The 5000-nt window shown below is 40.1% G+C and overlaps 2 protein-coding genes across 9 annotated transcripts in view; one reads left to right on the forward strand and one right to left on the reverse strand.

Moving 5' to 3' along the window:
* The window catches only part of lmbr1 (limb development membrane protein 1), a 76654-nt gene that overhangs the window by 55316 nt on the left and 16338 nt on the right, over nt 1–5000 (forward strand). The window lies entirely within an intron of this gene.
* Nucleotides 1–5000, reverse strand: part of rnf32 (ring finger protein 32) — a 282695-nt gene that overhangs the window by 41167 nt on the left and 236528 nt on the right. The window lies entirely within an intron of this gene.

Here is a 5000-nt window from a genome sequence, read left to right on the forward strand (position 1 = left end):
TATTCAGCTCGTACTGCATTATGCTGAAAAGTGTTGCTTGCGATTAATACTGACACACACACCTCACTGCAGTGACACAATCCTCAAAATGACCTTGCTTTCAATTCCAAGAAACCGACTGCTTTATATTTCACAATCTTCCATGGACATGAGTGGAAGTTGTTTTTGTCAAGCTAACTTCTTTGACTGAGGTCTCAAGGCAAAAAAAAAGTGAGCCATTGGCGGTCACGTCTTCCTTGTGGACTTAAAAGTGTCACACACAATAGGACACAAAGAATGTTGGAAAAGCAAATATTTATCATGCAGGCTATGTGCGGAGCATGTCCATGGACGTCTTGTTCCTGGTTCACCTTCAAAAGGCCTCATGTGTTTGCTCAAGTATTTGTTGTGTTGTTTTGATGTTTTTTGGCACGCACGCTCCCCTCATTCAAATCAATGTGCCGTTTTTTTTTTTTTGTTGGAACACCTGTTCACGTATTGTACCGTGTCGTGATTGGAACTTCCATTCACTACCAAGCCACTTGGATCGGGTCGCTCTTTTAATGGGGGAATGCCTTTTTGCTAATACTACGTTCACACTGCGGGTAATTGTGCCCAATTCAGATAGTTTTTTGTTAAATACCGTATTTTTCGGAGTATAAGTCGCACCTGCCGAAATGCATAATAAAGAAGGAAAAAAACATATATAAGTCGCACTGGAGTATAAGTCGCATTTTTTGGGGAAATGTATTTGATGAAAGCCAACACCAAGAATAGACATTTGAAAGGCAATTTAAAATACATAAAGAATAGTGAACAACAGGCTGAATAAGTGTACGTTATATGAGGCATAAATAACCAACTGAGAACGTGGCTGGTATGTTAACGTAACATATTATGGTAAGAGTCATTCAAATAACTATAACATATAGAACATGCTATACGTTTACCAAACAATCTGTCACTCCTAATCGCTAAATCCCATGAAATCTTATACGTCTAGTCTCTTACGTGAATGAGCTAAATAATATTATTTGATATATTACGGTAATGTGTTAATCATTTCACACATAAGTCGCTCCTGAGTATAAGTCGCACCCCCCGCCAAACTATGAAACAAACTGCGACTTATAGTCCGAAAAATACGGTAACTGGCAATCTTTTTATGTATTGTTCACATTACAAAAAAATTTGAATAACATGAACGGAATAGGTCTCTAAAGTGAAGCGCATGCGCACAAATTACAACGTCAAACGTGCTGTAAGTAAACATGGCTACAGTTATCAGTCATGGCGCATTTGTGGCAATTTCAAGGATTTTGTGCAACCAAAGTCGACATCTTTCTCCGCCGAATTGATTTGCGTAGGAGATGAAGTAGGAACAGTGCAAGCACTTTGGATCTGGCAGTTTGTGAGGCAATTGCGTGATGTGTGTTCCGAGGATCATGGTGGTAAAGGTGTCAGAACCAGAAGTGGTGGGACATAGGTATGGGCGATGTGGCCTAAAACTAGAGATGTCCGATAATGGCTTTTTTGCCGATATCCGGTATTCCGATATTGTCCAACTCTTAATTACCGATTCTGATATCAACCGATACCGATATATACAGTCGTGCAATTAACACATGCTAATTTTGTTGTAATGCCCCGCTGGATGCATTAAACAATGTAACAAGGTTTTCCAAAATAAATCAACTCAAGTTATGGAAAAAAAAGCCAACATGGCACTGCCATATTTATTATTGAAATCACAAAGTGCATTATTTTTTTTAACATGCCTCAAAACAGCAGCTTGGAATTTGGACATGCTCTCCCTGAGAGAGCATGAGGAGGTTGAGGTGGGCGAGGTTGGGGGGGGGGGGGGGTTGAGGTTCGGGGGGCTAGGGAGTAGCGGGGGGTGTATATTGTAGCGTCCCGGAAGAGTTAGTGCTGCAAGGGGTTCTGGGTATTTGTTCTGTTGTGTTTATGTTGTGTTACGGTGCGGATGTTCTCCCGAAATGTGTTTGTCATTCTTGTTTGGTGTGGGTTCACAGTGTGGCGCATATTTGTAACAGTGTTAAAGTTGTTTCTACGCCACCCTCAGTGTGACCTGTATGGCTTTTAACCAAGTATGCCTTGCATTCACTCGTGTGTGAAAAGCCGTAGATATTATGTGGTTGGGCCGGCACGCAAAGGCAGTGCCTTTAAGGCACGCCCCCAATATTGTTGTCCGGGTGGAAATCGGGAGAAATTCGGGAGAATGGTTGCCCCGGGAAATTTTCGGAGGGGCACTGAAATTCGGGAGTCTCCCGGGAAAAAACGGAGGGTTGGTAAGTATGACTGGGAGACACAACTGCTCTGTACTTCTCCCTATGTCCGTGTAACACTCTGTACAGAGGCGTTTTAAAAAGTCATAAATTTTACTTTTTGAAACTGATAATTTCCGATATTACATTTTAAAGCATTTATCGGCCGTTAATATCGGCAGTATATTATTGGACATCTCTACCTAAAACCTATCTTGATATATTGCAGCTTCTTGCGATAACAATGTTACCACAATATATTTTTATTTTGTACCAGTATAATCAACACAGTAGTTAATACTATGATCAATGTTAATTAATAGTGATGGGTTGATGAGGCCTCATGAAGCGTTTCGACACATTGCAAAACTGTATTGATACTGTGTCGATACTGTGTCACTAAATACTGACATCTGCTGGACATTAAAAATCCCTACAGGCAACCTATGGACCGACTCAACTGACACTGATTTTATGACCTAGTATATACAATAATATAAACCAAGTCATTGTATTTCATTTAGGATTATTTAATATCTTCATTTAAATAAAAATGTATTTTTATCTTTTTTAGATACAGTCAAATAATGTGAACATGTATCATGACTAGGATGGTAGAAGGTGGGGATTGAACCCCAGTAACCGATTGCTGGCACGGCCACGCTACCAACTTCGCCACGCCGTCATTCCTGTACCTTCTCTAGTAACAGTAGTGATGGGTCCTGCAACACAGATGCATCGGCGCATGCGTCGAGCTCATAGAGCGAAACCCTGTGTCGGTGCGCGTACCGCTTTTAGAAAGTCACGTGACCGATCATGAGCTGCTTTGGTCACGTGACCGATACGCGAACTGTATCGCACTGACGCCTCCTCTGTGCCCTGTGAGCAACATTCCCTCTAAGGTGCGCGCCTGCGCAATTGCGCAGTGCTCAAGCGTCCTCCGCACACACCGTGCGCCGCACAGCCAATATATGCCGCGCACCAAATCAAACCCATCTGAATTCTAAACAAAATAAACACATTTATTCTGTGTAATTTTGAAATGCAACTTTGAGTGACAGTGACAACAAGCGGCCCTAACGGTGTTCGTCAACAACACGCATTGCGCCGCTTCCTAATAAACACAGTTTGACGCGCAGGCGTCAGTGCGATACAGTTCATGAGCGGTCACGTGACCAGAACAGCTCATGAGCGGTCACGTGACCAAAACAGCTCGTGTTCGGTCACGTGACTTTCTAAAAGCGATACGCGCACCGACACAGGGTATCGCTCTATGAGCTCGACGCATGCGCCGATGCATCGGTGTTGCCGGACCCATCACTATTAATTAAAAACTAAATGTGAGATATAAATAATAATGGAAGTATAATTGTTTGTATATAGTATATAATTGGTGCAAAGGTTTAACATGTGTACAAAGATATTTCACATGCCTTTACTGTGTATATAATTTAACTGTGTTTATGTCGTGTATAATGTGTATTTATAATATGTTGTACAAAGGACATTTCATAATTTTCGGAAGTTCATCTTGTACTTGACATTGTTTATAGTGTTAGGCACGATAAGTGTTCAACTTCAGCCTAAACCCTTTCGGTCTGCAACATTTTCTTTTTCAATGTATGAATGTACAACTGTTTGTTTATTTTGTTGACTATTGACCGAAGAAGAATAATAAACTAAGAAAAAAAAATACCACGGCCCGGTTTTATGTGGGCGTTATTTTCAGGAACCGGCTTTCCACTTGTGCCAAATAAATACAGCAAAAATAAGTGCATGAAAAATACAACTACCGGTAACTATAAGGCTGAATTAGTGGGAGCCCTGGGCTTGTTTCTTTGCAATGACATGCAGATGGAAATCAGCCTTTGGCTACAATCGGTCACATTTATATTTGATATGTTCATTAATGTGCATTGTATCATGTCACAAAGTTATAACAAAATGGCAATTTCCTATAAGGAGTTTTATTGTACATTTATAAACAAGCTTATTGGTGTGTTTAGTGGGGCAGGCGAAAGTTAAGTCGGAGAAAATGCAGTCCTTTATAAATTATTTCATGTTTCTCTGCGGCCCGGTAGCAAATGCGTCACGGACCGGTACCCGTCCCCGGACCGGTGGTTTGGGACCACTAAAATATATATGATAATAGAACCATTTTAAAACTGCTGACGTGTACGGTAACATATTGCATCATTTCCTGTTGTATTATTTTGTCGGGCGATGATTAATCTACTTGCTGATTTACTGTTAATAGAACCACGTTCCAACACTTCTGTTAAAATGTAATAAACACGTATTCTTATGTTTGGATGCTTAACATTAGTTTTGGAGGATACAAGACATTTAGGTATGGATCCAATACTGAGTAGTTACAGGGGCATACCAATACTGATACTTAAATGTTTTTTTTAATCATTGAAAGATTACATTTTTGATTATAATTATAATCAGACAAACACTGGATGATTAACAATATCAATAAAAATATTTTCCTACTGTTGGTTTTGAATTTTTTGTTTTTTTCCCTTAAAGCCCTCCTGTGTCCAGGGACTTATATCCTGTGTTTGTAAACAATAACAAAAACAACAAAAGATTTGGTAATAAAAAACATTGACCTAACCACTGTAATTTCAAACCATATTCCGATACTTTACTTGGTATCGTTACGGTCTATATTTGTGTCAATACGCCCACCTCGGTTTACATTCAAGAGCTCTAATTTGCGGTTAGCAT

The sequence above is a fragment of the Entelurus aequoreus genome, linkage group LG15, assembly GCF_033978785.1.
Source record: "Entelurus aequoreus isolate RoL-2023_Sb linkage group LG15, RoL_Eaeq_v1.1, whole genome shotgun sequence".
NCBI classification, from domain to species: Eukaryota; Metazoa; Chordata; class Actinopteri; order Syngnathiformes; family Syngnathidae; genus Entelurus; species Entelurus aequoreus.